This window comes from Pezoporus occidentalis, unplaced genomic scaffold (assembly GCF_034315485.1).
Source record: "Pezoporus occidentalis ecotype Australia unplaced genomic scaffold, CSIRO_AGI_Poc_V1 ctg35, whole genome shotgun sequence".
Taxonomy (NCBI): Eukaryota; Metazoa; Chordata; class Aves; order Psittaciformes; family Psittacidae; genus Pezoporus; species Pezoporus occidentalis.
In genome coordinates this window covers 3,649,354-3,663,134 of record NW_026915483.1, presented here as the reverse complement: position 1 = coordinate 3,663,134, position 13,781 = coordinate 3,649,354, and the positions used below count along the sequence as shown (strand labels likewise).

Below are 13,781 nucleotides of genomic sequence, written 5' to 3'. Positions count from 1 at the left end.
CCATAAGGTATTATTACACTACTGAGAGGTGGAAGAGCCCAAAATAACCCAAGGAAAATTAACTCCAGAGGAAATCCACAACTTCTTTTTCTGAATATTTAGGCAGAAAAAATGGGAATAACAAATTCTTTTCTTACCACCATTCCTGAACTGCACTCCGGCAATTTTTTATCTACAACATTTGGCAGTAGAGACTGATCTTCAGCAACTCATATGCCACTTAATTCTCTTCTTTGCATCTGTAAAATACATCTGACAGTGTAATAAACATATCAGATAACGGAGTTTTTTAGGCCTTAAGCTGGCTGCCAGCTAACAGTAATTCTCTTACCTAATGGCCATGAGTGCTTAGAAAGGCTATTGTTTTTAAAACATTAAAAAACATTAATGACATCCCAAGGCTACTGCAGCAGCCACCCTATATATTAATATAAATGTTTCAAGGAAGCTAAGCACAGTCAAGCCCTCTTAAAACCAAATAGATTGACTTCATTTGAACTTAAACATATGCTTAGAGCTATGCATACATTTAAGTGTTCTGCTGAATGGCATTTTTCTTCAAAGAACAGCCCTGTTAACTTCAATAAGACTATTTATATGATCATGGTCTTCTAGTCTTAAAGAAGTATAAATTTACAATCCATTAATGGCAAGCCCAAACCTATGAAATACCATTATAATGAACTTATTTAATAAAGTTCACATTTATTCAGTTCTAAGCCTGATAATATATCTGTAAGGAATCTCAAGAATATAGGATAGCAATACTTAAAGGGCATTGAACATGGAATTTTAGAATCTGCATCTATAAATCGGGTTTTATCTCCTTTTATTTGCCAGGTGTTTAAAGGAGGTCTTGATGTCATTTCAGATAAGGGTTTGCATGCAAACAAAGGTACTTGGGTACAACACATCACTGTTTGCTGCTACTAAAACAGTGGAAAGAAACAGAAATGTAGAAGCACTTTTCACCCTTTTTATAAAACACATAAAGCAAATAGCATACCAAAGCTCCCTCTGAATTATATGTAAAAATCAATTTTATTTATATTAAATAGGCATAAACCACCTTTTAATTAAGCAAAGGCTTTCGGTTCTCCCATGAGAGGTAGTGTGTGTTTATTCTCAGTCTGTGCATTAAGATCCTTTGAAAGGGCATTACCATTGTGGCCATTTTGGGAAGGGGAACACTGTTCCTTATCGAGGAAGCAATTAAACCTGACCAGAAGGGGGGTTCAGGGAATACAGCATGTAGGAAACAGGAAAGAGTGTGCAGAGCAGGGCACCAGGAGCCTGCAGCACGCACAAAGATCAAGATCACTGGCAGCAGCCAGCTGGGTCTCAGGAATTATAGCAGGGCTTTATGAGGGACTGGAAAGGAAGAGGCAGCATTTGCTGCAGCTCAGAAAGTCACTTATCTGGTTTGCACAGATGCAAAGACTCAGCAAGGATACGGTAGAAGGGGGAGGAAGGAGTTTTTATTACTATTTGTCTGGTGTAGTCAGCTTCAGATTTGTTTATGTGGCAAGCTAACGCGTCTCCTAAAACGAAACAGCAAAAGAATATGTATATCAAGTTTCAGCTCAGAGGTTACATGATGTATATTGTACCAAAGCCTAAGGAATACATGTGGGAGTGGGAGAGAGAGGTATACATATATATGTATATGGGAGGTATACATATATATCCCAGGTGTATACATATATATGCCTGGGGACCCTGTTGATCCACTGGAGAAGGGGTGGGTTCCCTTCTGTAGCATAACTCAGAGCAGATGTGAAATGCAACATCCATTCACCATGCTGGGGTTTTCTGTTATATAAAAAATGAAGAAAACAACAACTTGAAGCCAATGAAAAATTCACCTCTTGTCTTGGACTTTGGGCTGAAAAAAAATTGAACATCTCATTCTTTTCTACTTATATCCCTTGATTATAAAGGCAAAATGTTGTTTATTTTCTCAGTGAAAGAATTTCTCATTTCCTATTCTGTGACCCAGCCTTCAGTGGCTATTGTTAATAGCAGTGAGATTTGGACAGACAGCTGGAAGACGTGGAGGACACTTGGAGCTGACTTATTAAAATGAAAAAGAGAACAAGGGAGGAGACAGATGGGTGTGGGATGGGGTCATAATCTCTTTAAACAGCACAGATATGAGTGAATGCGTGTCTGCAGCCTTATACCCAGTGGTTGAGAGCCAGATGAGGAATGAACCAATAAAATTTATAGCAGCAGTGGAAGGAATGATCACAGATATAGGCATCAGAGTATCTTAAATTCTTTCAGTGGTCCCTTGCTAAAGTATGCTCTCACTGCCATGGGGTTACTTTGCAGTCTGTAAGCAGACTTACAGACCCCAAACCATCTGTACATTGAGATGACATTGCCAGTGAGTGATTTGCCATTTTCAAGAGGATTTGGGTACTTGATTTGTTTGAAAATCTAGGTACTGGCACTCTAGAATGTTCTGCCATTGATCTCCAGAGTGCTAAGATTTCATCTATGGCTTCACAACTATTGTAACATGGAATTGCTCTTATGTGTCTGGGAAAACCAAACTGTTTTCTTGGTCTATATCTAAATAACAGCAACGCCTGTCAAATTCACTCTTAGGAATGTTAACTGTTAAGGTGTTAATCCTTTTATAAGAATGTGTGATTCACTCTTTAATTTAACCTGTACTGAGATGAAAAGAAACAAAGGGTGGTTAAACATCAGCATATTTTCATATAACTTTTTCCTACTAAAAGCAATATTGCTACTCATCCTCTCATTTTAGTAAGTTAAAAGGTAGAATGGAGGAAAGAGAGGAAGTTGTTAGGTCAAAATATTACATAAAGTAGCTAAGCACAGAAAAGAAGAGAAAAAGCAATCTCTTAAGAAAAGTCAGAACAGGGAACAAAAGCCTAATAATTTACAAGCCTGTTTCTAAAATGAGACACTGCAAAGTGTTTTCATTGCACTTTAGGCAATTCCCTACTTTTCACTGAAAAACCAAGAAAATAAAATAAAAGAATACTTTGCTATGGCATCTATCAGCAGTGCTTGCAATATTCATCTATGTGACCTGGCACTGGAAGAGACAGAAGTGAATTAAAGTGCTGGTGGAAAAGGATGGGTAGGAATATCTGAGTGAGTATTGCACTTTGCTAGAAGCGGTGAGCTGTTCATATTGCATTTTGGTTTTGTAGATTGAAATAATTGGCAGGGTGCTCAGAGCAGGTGGATGGTTATTTCTAGTCTAGTCTATTCTGGTCTAGATCAAAACTAATAAATAAAGTAGAAAATGCTCTCAGCCTCCGGGTCCTTAGATTGGCTTTGGTTTTATTACTTATGTACTACCTGAAGCCTCAACTATTTGCTTAGTTTTGGTGCGTAATGAATTGCTATTTTCATTTATGGCTATAAGCATGACAGAAATCATTACATCATGCCTTATATGAAGAAACCTTTTTTAATTTCACCCTGTTTCAGTGACTATATTCAGGCTATTGTGCAGCATAATCATCTTTTATTACCACACACTGCACTTCAGAACTGGCAAAGCAGAAGTGCCCTTTAAACTGCATCAAGTTCTTCCCCAGCTGTTTTCAAGATCTGAGGCAAGCCTGGGTTTTGTCTGATTTTCTTTTTCAAGACCTGCCCCTCTTGCTATGAGTATCACTCAGTTGAACAGCTCTATCATTAGACTGTACACAAAGGCATGCAAGAGCATCTGGACAGGACTTAGCACCACGTGCCTCTGAGACAAGGAGTGAAAAATATCACCGGCTGGATCGCAGACTGCTGACAAAGCAGGCATTGGCTAGAGGAGGCAAACAGAAGCAATTCAGTAAATGATACGCAGTCCCTGAAGTGATGTATTCTGAAGTTAGAAAGAAAGGAAAAAGCAATCAGGGAATGTTTTTGCCATGGTTGCTAACACTGCTCCAATTCATCATGAAAAAGGGAAAAACTCTCATTTAATATAGCAGTGAAAAGTGTCATCCCCATTTGGCTGTCAGAAAAGGTCTATTAATAATACTTTCTACTAAATAGCTTACCTAAATTGCTCTAGCTGCTTTTTAAAGGTGATATTACTGGTCTCATTAAAAGGACTGCTGAACTGAAGTCCAAAGATGCAGCCATTCTAAGACTGCAGTCACTGGTTCCTGAACCAGCTTCAGGTGGCTGTGTTTGTGAATGGGTTTGGGCAAGCTCATCCATGGGATCTTTATGCCTTCTTGCACAGGTAAGTTGAAGATGTCTGTAATCACCTTAGGAAGATATGGATTTGAAACCTGAAGAGAACTGGACTTGAATTCATTAGTGCTCCTTCCAGCCAGACCACGGGAATGAACAAATGTTCAGATCCCGTTCCCCCCCAGCTCTGTTGCTCTCTTGAGAGCTCCACACCTGGACACAGTGGGGCCATTAATAATGATGGAAAAGTCTGGTCTTGAGAGTTGCGTTGAACCTAGTGTAGACAGATAATATGAGGCCTTCAAAAGATATTCCATTAAGAGGACAGAAAGAGCCCTTTTCATTAGATTTTTTCCTATATAAAACACACATGCCCTTCAAAGGGCAGAATTTCTTGGGCAGAAGGAAGAGTGATAAAGGAAGACGACATTTTTATTGGATGGAGAAATAGCATGTTATAATGCTCTTGTCTAGTCTACAAGTCTGAATTTTCCCTCTTTAAATGGCCATATAAATCTAGTGGCAAAAGCAGGCAGTGTGTCAATGAATGAATAACCACCAGAGCAGTGCACCATCTCGCCATCCTTCGGCAGCTATTACACCTGAGAAGTATTTTTGGGGAAGCAACTGGCAAATATATATAGGTTGAAACTTTCAAAATAAACTAAGGGAAGCAGCTTTACCTCTTCCTTTCTAAATTAACAAACTAATGTTCCAACACAGCTTTTTCAAAGGTTAAAGATTTACCATTTAAAATTTGTCTACGTTGTAATTCTATGTTAAATCATGTACGTCAAAAAGTTGCTCTGAATTCCTAGTACACATTGTTGCTTCTTGCTCACCAAGAACTTCTGAAAGCATATAGAATCATAGAATCATAGAATGGTGTGGGTTGGAAAGGACCTTAAGATCATCTAGTTCCAACCCCCCTGCCATGGGCAGGGACACCTCACACTAGACCATGTCACCCAAGATATGTACAAGCCCAGCCAAAACAGCACTATATTGTAGTCTCTTACATGATCCAAAAATCATTGCTGTGTGACTACTCTGAAGTAAGCTTTCTTGCCATTTAAGATGCTAAAACATAAAAAAGGGAAAAAACTAAAAAGAAAATAAGAAACACTTTGAGCTTTCATTTATATACACCTTGACACACGTTGAGAGACCACATGAGAGAAGATGTTTTCCTTCCCAGAAGGTCATGATCTCCTTCCTGGAAAAAAAAACAAACCAAACCAATAAAGAAGGTCCAAAAATCTTTTTTATTTTTGAATAAGCTTGAATCACAAACACATTTCCCGCCACAGCTTTGCTTTACTCAAGATGGAATTCCAGGTAACCTCGCAGGAAAAACACAGAAGTCAACATATTTTTTAAGCCTGGTCTTCTGGGTCATCAGTTTAAACTATACTTCAGAGATTGAGCTCTAAAGACATTATTGAAGGCTGAAAGATTTGGCAAGAGCCGAACATGAAACGTGCATTTGGAAGATTTAGAGTTCAGAGGTTTTTAACCTACACTGTGTCAGGTATCTAAATTCAGTGTCATGAATGAACTAGAAGCCCTTAACTTTATTTAACTAACTGTAAAGGAAGCTTGGCTTGGGTTGCGTTTTGCTGAGATGCATAGGGCAGCCTCGGGGGTGTGATGTGAACAACCCTTTGTTGCACAGAAGCAGCTTTTTGTAATGGCACTGAAGAGAATCTCAGCACAAACTGGTTTGCACCCCTTGTCTGAGGGTATTTCAGAATTTGGACACAAGCAGGTTGGTGCTGAGAAGCACCGACATCACTGCCACGCTTCCCAGGGTTAATGACACAAGGTGTACCTGCAAGGTAGTTCTGTGCTTCTAGGAGCCACAGTTTCAGCTGTGCTCACCCCAGTGGCGATTTGTGTGGTCTCTCATACATCACAGGCTCAGGGTAAAGGCAACAAATTGGTGAGATAACTACCAGTTTCAGTCCTGATGGAGATGTATGTGCAGACCCTTCCTACCTATATATACAAATGTGACCTCACATTGCATTCTTAAAGATAACTTACACACTGCAGTTGATATCAGGGAGGCTGAGCATTGAATGCAGTACTTCTTAAAGACTCAGCACTTCAGCAAAATGACAGGTACCTGAAAACAGTATCGGTTTAATTTCCCTTTCTGCCCCATGCAAAAAAGCTGTAAAATGTTAGATTTTTTCTTGTCATTTGCTTAACTGCTTAATTTGATTGATGTGAGTGACTGAACAAGAGGTAAGGAGATGAAAAACAGGCCATTATCTTTATTTGTTAGCATATTTTTATTTTGTGTAAATACTCAAGTTTTGATTTTAGTCAGAGAACATTTTTCTAAAGCAGACAATTTTTACTAACAAAAGACTTGTCATCAGAAATTTCACTCTCTGAAGGTAAAAGAGGAGCTAACTTAACCAGCTAAATACTACAGGAATCTAGGTGAAATCATAAGCAAGAGACTTACTGCAAAATGTGTTGGAGAGTGCTACTCCTCCTGGTCCCAGCAGCCGAGAAACCACTGCTCTCATTTAGGTTTGACACTTTTTCCAGCATGGCAAACAGCAAATTAATGCTTTATTTGCTGATCTGACCCTCAGTGGCTAAATTTTACTGAACTACAAGATTCACTTTGTAAAGCAATGTTCTTCTGGTAATTGTGCTGTGCTTCATTTAGGAAATGATACTGAGCGCAGTGAATTATGCCTATGGTGATAATAGGCATTTAGCTTTCAGATTCTGATTGTGCCATTAAAAACTGTGGAAAGATTGTTACCCAGAAAGAAAGTCTTGATAAAATTTATCCTAGATGAGTTAGAAGCAGTGTGGGGAAAAGGACACTCATGAATTGCCTTAATTATTGATTGATGAAAAACACTTTTGTCCTAGGAGTATCAATATCATAGGAAGATAGCTCTAAAGTAAATGCATGTTCTTTCCTGTTCACTGTGGCATTGCTTTAATTTCACAACTCAGTAGCCCAGGCATCACCTGAGTCCCTAAAGAATTGAATAATTGATCCATAATTAATGGATGCACAGAGCAGGAAAACAGTAGCTAATACAACAGTCAACTATGGAGCATGAGGCTGTGTACTTGTCTAACTTTGTGGACCTTTTATTGCATCTATACAGCCACATGCTGAAAGATACTTTCAAGAGCAAAACCCATTTGAGAAAATGTTGTGTATACATGCCAAATTACTTTCTATGAAGAATAACCTAAGAAGTTCAGTAAATGTACAGGGAGTTGTGTGCATGATGATCCAAATTCACTCCATGGCCACAGTAATCAAGAGCTTTTCCTTGTGCAGATGGAACGAACTAAACAGGCGACACTTTCACACTGAATCACACGTAAGATATCTCAAAGGTTATATGAAAAAGAATTTCAGCACAGAGGCTTCCACCCTGCCCTCAATTTTTTTCCCCAAGTTTGATTTATACTGGCAAAAAAAGCAGAGCCCTTGTTACCTGGGCTTGCTGTACTACTACAGGTAACCCTCCTTGCTTTCTCCTGTGGAGGAGAGGTACTCCTCACTTCTAAAGAGACCACTGGGGACAGCAAGATCCATTCAAAGGCTTCCCATATTCTGGATTTTCCCTGTCACCATTCTCATGCCTGCATTCTGCACCCACATGCATATGTACTCCATGAGTATGGGCATTCTGCAATTAGCTCAAGTTTAAAAGACTTAGGTTACCATAACACCCAGCTCTCAGATATGAACAGATGGCATTTATAAATGCACAGAAACAAGAAGGTAATCCTCTAAAGTAAGTTTATTTCTGTAAGCCTTCAGAGTCCTATTAAAATGATAGAGAGTATTAATCCATTGATCTGCTGAACAAGAGAAACAGCAATCTGGCTTGTCCAAGTATTTTTGAGTCTTAATGTGACTTTCAGCAAATTAAAATGCTTATAGAAACCTATAGAGTTAGGTTATTAGTTCAGTCTTACTTGTTTTGCAACACTGGCTACTCAAGCTATTCTCATCTCTTATTTCTTTGAGCATGATTGAAATGCTCCCAAGAAGAGGAACCTCAGAGAGCTGCACAGGGTTCTCCTCATCCTGTAAGGCACCAAACATCTCTTGTATGATTGCTATGTACTTTGAAATCATCCAGCAATGTGCAACTGGAGAACACAAATTAATTAAGTTAAGAGGCATGCACTTTAGAGGACAGACTAAAACCAAGGGTCCCATCCAGCTTTAAGCACTGTGAATCTCTGACAGCCTCAAGCTGACAGCAGCTTGCAGAATGAGATTCTAAAATAAAGACTCCCGTGTAACAGCAGATGGAACTAAATGACAGAATGTGGATAAATATAGAGGACTAAAGAATATAATATCTATTTGAAGCAAATAAATCACTGTGCTTATAGCCATCCAAGGAAAGGTAGCCACTAGAAGGGGTTGACCAGCATTAGCAAGCTCCTCCTGAGTTTATGCTGTGTTCCCTTCAGAAGCAAGGCAAGTTGTTAGGCACTTGCCAAGCATCTGCAGAAGGAATGCTCCTAAGATACCTGGTCTGTGGTTATGAGGGTTAGGATAACAGAGAACTTCAGACAGGCAGCTCTTCTGTTCATTGAGTGCTGACAAACTTGGATCACATGTATGTGCAACATGAGAGCTATTTTGTAATGAGTTGGTGAGCATGTCAGCTAGAACACGTTAGAATTAAAGTTAGTGCACTTGCCCAGGATTTAGAGTGGTGCAGTTCCTAACTGATCTGATGATTCAGTGAAGTACCCCCATGACAGGCAAAGACACTTTGTCTTTTTCCAATCTAAAAGTCTACATCAGATTTCATCTCCAAGCTTCACAAAAACTGGTGGATTAGGTTGGATTTTTTTGTTTCATGCTTTTTGTTGATGCTAAAATTCAAGAGGAGGTAGAATATAAATGCAGTCGACCTTCACAATGAATCTGCCATATTTAAAAGAACGTGCCAGCACTTGTCCATTCAACAGAAGCATAAAGATGCAAAGTACTTGAAGTAAACACAAGTATCATCTATGTTATGGAGACAGATTCTTGTCAGGTGGGTGTACACTGCTTCAGTGTGGATAGCCAGATGCTCTAGTCATTCTTTTAAAGGACCTAGAACATTCATAATGATTAATCACATTTCTAAAGCAGTAATGTATGCTACCATCTGTTTAACTAAATCTCATGCTTACAGACATACACCAGGCAGCTCACAGGGGTCAGACATTAATTCCCCCCTTTTCACACCAGGGAACAATTGGCTTACACCGTTATACTTTTATCCGGTCCTTCTGGCTTTAGGTACCAACCACTAATAGAGCCATGACTGAGAGCACGGCAGGAGACAAAACTATTTGAAAATGTAGAGCTCTGACCTCAGATCTTGTCTTCTCTGTAATTACTTTATAGTTTTCAAGCACCCATTACTTTGTACCTGAGACAACTGTTGATATCCTTCTCTAAAGTGAACTATAAGAACAAACTCAACAGGTTATGACAAAACTAAACTTCCCTAGGAGCATTTGCTTGCTTCTTTACATGCTTTCAGTTCACATGCCCAGAGGCTTCTGTTTCATTCAGTGTAAAAAAGGATTTTGACAGGGTTGTACGTATCATGTATGTATCCCATATCATCCTGTCCATTGCATGAGATTTGTCACTATGAGTTTTGGATTGTCTTATACATGCCTAAAGCCTTTTTCACCTATTTCCTTGTACTGATTAAGCTCTTAGTTAAAATTACTCAAGAAAAGTAGCCTTAGGGATTTTGAAGATTATCATCTCCTTCTTCCATTTTGTAGAGATACTAAAGGATCTGGATTTGAAGTATTACATTTAATGTAAACTATTGAAGCACGCTTTATATTTCAGATTGAAGTTTAAATACCATATCTCATACAGATTTGCACTTCGTTAGCACTGCTACTGTGTTTTTTCTCCTTGTTTGTTTGTTTTAATAGAGGTGTTGCTGAACTAACAAAACCTTTCATGACGCACTCTCACAAGGAATGGGCTCACCCTATCATCCAGCTAGAAAGAATGACCATTTCAGTTGCACTGATTCTTAAGAGGGAGACAGATTGTTCTAAAACACAACTATGTCTTCAAATAATGCCTGAACCTAGAGTATGTGTCAGGTTTCTTACAGAGCTGAATCTGCTACATGCAAAAAAAAAAAGGAGAAACAATTTCAATACCATGCACTTGCTATGAAGATATGTCCATTTCTTACCCAGAGAGCACTCTCACAAATTGGCCTAGTTGCCAGAAGGAAAATTACTGCATTTATTTGCATTTATGAATTTGATGGCTGGTTTATGTTAGAGTGAAATTAAGCAGATTTATTACCTAGCTATTTTAGTCAAATCTTCAGGCTCTTCAGTGCTTAGCCATTTTGTTAAACCTTTCTTGAATTTAAACCTTAAATTCAAACTGTTTATTGAAGGAGAATGAGAACATATGATAACTTCTAGTGAGATGCTTATTGACAAATGTTTTGCTTCTCTTCATTAGATGTGGGAGCCTATTTCTTTTTTTTGTGTCTTTTCAATTTCTATTTGGGTATGTCAGCATTTAGGAGAATAGCATTTCCTATAGTAGGTCTGACTGTTCTGCACAACAATGGCCAGATTCAGAAGAAAAGGTAAGAAAACATGCTGGGGAAGAGTCTTGAAATAATCTGAACGCTAACCTTTTCACTAGCTGTCATCATTAGCTACTCAGTACAAGCATCATTTATAACTTCTGCAACATTAATCTTGAGAAATACCCCTTCTGCACACAGAAGTGAACTATTATGTAAATCTCCCTAAAAGTATTTCTAAAAGTTACACTAAGTGAGATGTTCAGCCATCTAAAAATATGCACAAGGCTGAACAGTTCCTCAGTGAGACCTTCACGCCCTGCTCTGATGTCTACAATTACTTCTAAACTTGCAGTAGCTGCACTAGCTCCATGCTGGCAGGAGAATGTACTTAATATCACAGTGTGCAGGCTGAAACTCTCTTTGGAGCAGGATAGGAAGTATCACCATTACCACAGTTCCATTCTTTTCTGCCATTTGAAATTTAATATTGTGACAAACTCTGGAGCCCTGGCAAGGGAACATATTCAGGCGACAGAGCTCGGCTTGTTCAGCCTGGAGAACAGAAGGCTCTGGGGAGACCTTGGAGCAGCTTCCAGAGCATAAAGGGGCTGACAAGAAACCTGGAGACAGGCTTCTGACAAGGGCTTGTAGAGACAGGACAAGGGGGAATGGCTTTAAACTCAAAAGGAGAGATTTAGATGAGATATTAGGAAGATATTTCCAACCTGGAACAGATTGCCCAGAGAAGCTGTGGCTGCCCCATCCCTGGCAGTGTTCAAAGCCAGGTTGGACAGAGCTTGAAGCAGCCTGCTCTAGTGGAAGGTGTCCTTGCCCACGGCAGGGGGTTGGAACTGGTTGAGCTTTAAGGTCCCTTCCACCCCAAACCATTCTGTGATTCTAAGATTCGATAATTCTAATCCTCACTATGAGAGGAAAGGACTCTTCATGGCAGAAGAAATCTCATATGGGGACACTGAAGAGTTTAGAAACTAGCAGATTATGTAGATTAATGGATCTGAATGCCAGAAGAGGATTGTGTCAAAATGCAGTTGGGTTTGGTTCCCTCTGTAGGCTCCAGATTGTTTTGATTTTTTCCAAAGGGGACATCCAGTCCTGTTGGATATTTTTTACAGAAACAAGCAGCTTGAATATAGATCTTGTAATCATTGCTTCTTGTGCAATCTGTTTGGCAAATATCCCTTTACATAAAGACTCTTTAAATAGTTCCTATTCTAAATATTTTAATAATAGAAACAGTTATTGCACAAAAAAAATGTCTATGATGAATTATTCAAAAGGGCCAGCACCCACCCAAAAGTCACTTGATAAAATAAGTATGCACATTTAATTAAGTCACAAAGGACTTGAAAACTGTGTAAGACCTTACACCTCGTATAAACCCATCTCTGGCAGACTGTCTCAGACAAGCATAAAATAGAAGCATTGCTCTTACTGAAGCATCAAAGGTTGATGATTACTACAGCTGAAACACAGGAGGACTAGGCCAAACACAAATTGATCTACTAAGGCAATGTCTCTTCTGAACTGTTTTGTTAAGCAGGCTCAAAACAAGCAGGTAATTTTTAGAGCTAACTTCAGAAACTTACAAATTGAAGTCAGAAAAAAACCTGTTTTCACCCACTCTAATTTCATCCCAAGCATCCAGTCTTGAGCTTCTCACAAATGACCCTTCCAGGTGGGCATTCTGACTACAAACAATAACCAGTATGGACATATATGAAATGAAACCAAATAGATTTAACATAATATGAAATCTTGGAATATTACAGGGCTTTAATCTATCTATCTGACACATCTGAGCTGGCACCTTATTCTGTTTCTTCCTGAACAGATGGTGACATTACAGTCACCACAAACACTGAAGAAAAATTGCAAGAAAAAAATAAATACTTTTACACACAAGATTCAGAGTTTGTCTGATAGAAAACATTGTTGGTGGAGTCTAACACTCTATGAAGCCTGTCCGTATTTAAAACCTACATCTCAGTACACAGCTTCAAAGCCTAACCATCCAATACCTACAAATTATTGGAAGTAGGTGAAGGCAGAAGTCCCTAAAAAGTTATGCCACATTGTAATAATTTGTTCTCCTAACGTTTAGTGATTTTTAGAGTCCTCCTATAAGGAGAGATTAAAATAACATCTGGATGAGACTACAGCCAGATCACCTTATTGTCCTGGAGTTTCTGCCAGAAAAGGCACTGGAGCAAGAAAAGCTCTCCACAATCTCATGTAGATCCACACGGATAAAATCCTTAAGGAGGAAACTGATCACAACCCATGATCTGAAAAGGATCCTGTGCAGATTATAAATTTGGAAGTTTGTCTACACAGATGCTTAAGCCCCTGAACCGTCAATGCAAACCATGGGACTGTGCCCCACATGACAGAATGGGTTGTGTTCTGCCTGACCAAGAGGTCACTGTTGGATCATAAATGTCACCATTGTGGGGATAACTGGATGGCTGGTGAGGAACCATCAGACTTCATTAGTTGTTACAAGTAGAACACTATCAGTCATGGGCCCACAGCTAAATATTTTTACAGCTATTCATTTAGAATGCTGTATGGTACAGGCCAAAGGAAAGAATTTAATATAGAAAGACTTCTATTATACAAAATAGCAATACTGCTCTGTATCCCATCAAAGCTGAAACTTGTAGATAAAATAACTGCAGTATCTTTGTATCTTTCAGATCAAGAATAATTGAAAAGAATAGTGAGCAAAGTAATGGGAAATACATAATAAGGAAGTATTAGGGAATGTAAGTAAATGAAATAAAACACCTCAGGGCTGAAAAGCAGTAAGACAAGAACTGAGGTAAACCATTATCACATGGGATTAAGATACCAGTTGATCAGGTGATGGCCAGAAAAAAAAGAAAAGGAAAAAAAAGTGCTGTGTAAGAAAAAGCCTCATTTATTACTGTTTGACAGCTAAAGCATTGCTTTCATCCCCCTAGTAACAGCTTTTAAGAACTGCCAGCAGAG

At 38.9% G+C, this 13,781-nt stretch overlaps 1 long non-coding RNA gene across 2 annotated transcripts in view; it reads right to left on the bottom strand.

The window, feature by feature from the left end:
- Positions 1-5,479: 5,479 nt before the first annotated feature.
- LOC134169653 (uncharacterized) overlaps positions 5,480-13,781 on the bottom strand; it is a 45,148-nt gene continuing 36,846 nt past the window's right edge. Inside the window, exon 3 of one of the 2 annotated variants that reach the window (XR_009966976.1) lies at positions 5,480-5,525. This is a non-coding gene — a long non-coding RNA (uncharacterized LOC134169653). Of the gene's footprint in view, positions 5,526-9,124; positions 9,296-13,781 lie in introns of those variants that run through there. The other variant, XR_009966975.1, reaches the window with a different exon arrangement.